Source organism: Physeter macrocephalus, chromosome 14 (assembly GCF_002837175.3).
Source record: "Physeter macrocephalus isolate SW-GA chromosome 14, ASM283717v5, whole genome shotgun sequence".
Classification (NCBI taxonomy): domain Eukaryota; kingdom Metazoa; phylum Chordata; class Mammalia; order Artiodactyla; family Physeteridae; genus Physeter; species Physeter macrocephalus.
In genome coordinates this window covers 73,031,121-73,031,703 of record NC_041227.1, presented here as the reverse complement: position 1 = coordinate 73,031,703, position 583 = coordinate 73,031,121, and the positions used below count along the sequence as shown (strand labels likewise).

Here is a 583-nt window from a genome sequence, read left to right as displayed (position 1 = left end):
AAATGTAAATGGCTAATAAAAATATGAAAAGATGCCCAACTTCGTTCACAATGTGTACATTAGGACCACTAAAATAAAAAGTTACTTTCCACCAAAATTGGGCAGGTGTGGAGGAAATGGGCATTTTCACACCTTGTATGTATAGTGGTGCTATCTTTTTGGAGGGCAAGCTGGCAATGTGTATCAAAGTTTTAGGTGCACAGGTTTGTATTTTTTTAACATTTAAAAAGTCAGGGACTTCCCTGGTGGTGCAGTGGTTAAGACTCTGCACTCCTAATGCAGAGGGCCTGGGTTCGATCCCTGGTCAGGGAACTAGATCCCACATGCATGTCGCAACTAAGAGTTCACATGCCACAACTAAGGATCCCGCCAGCTGCAACCAAGACATGGTGCAAACAAACAAGTACATTTAAAAAAATAAAAGAATTAAAAGTCATTTAAAATTTTTATTGTGGTAAGAATACTTGACATGAGATCTGTGGTCTTGACAAAGTTTTAAGTGTACATCATTGTTGACTACAGGTACAGTATTGTACAGCAGATTTCTAGAACCTATTCATCTTGCTTAACAAAATTCATGCCT

The 583-nt window shown here is 38.4% G+C and overlaps 1 non-coding gene across 1 annotated transcript; it reads left to right on the top strand.

Annotated features, from left to right (window-relative positions):
• Positions 1 to 239: 239 nt before the first annotated feature.
• TRNAR-CCU (transfer RNA arginine (anticodon CCU)) lies at positions 240 to 312 on the top strand. The gene has a single exon. It is a non-coding gene; the product is annotated as a tRNA-Arg (tRNA).
• The last annotated feature ends 271 nt before the right edge of the window (positions 313 to 583 follow it).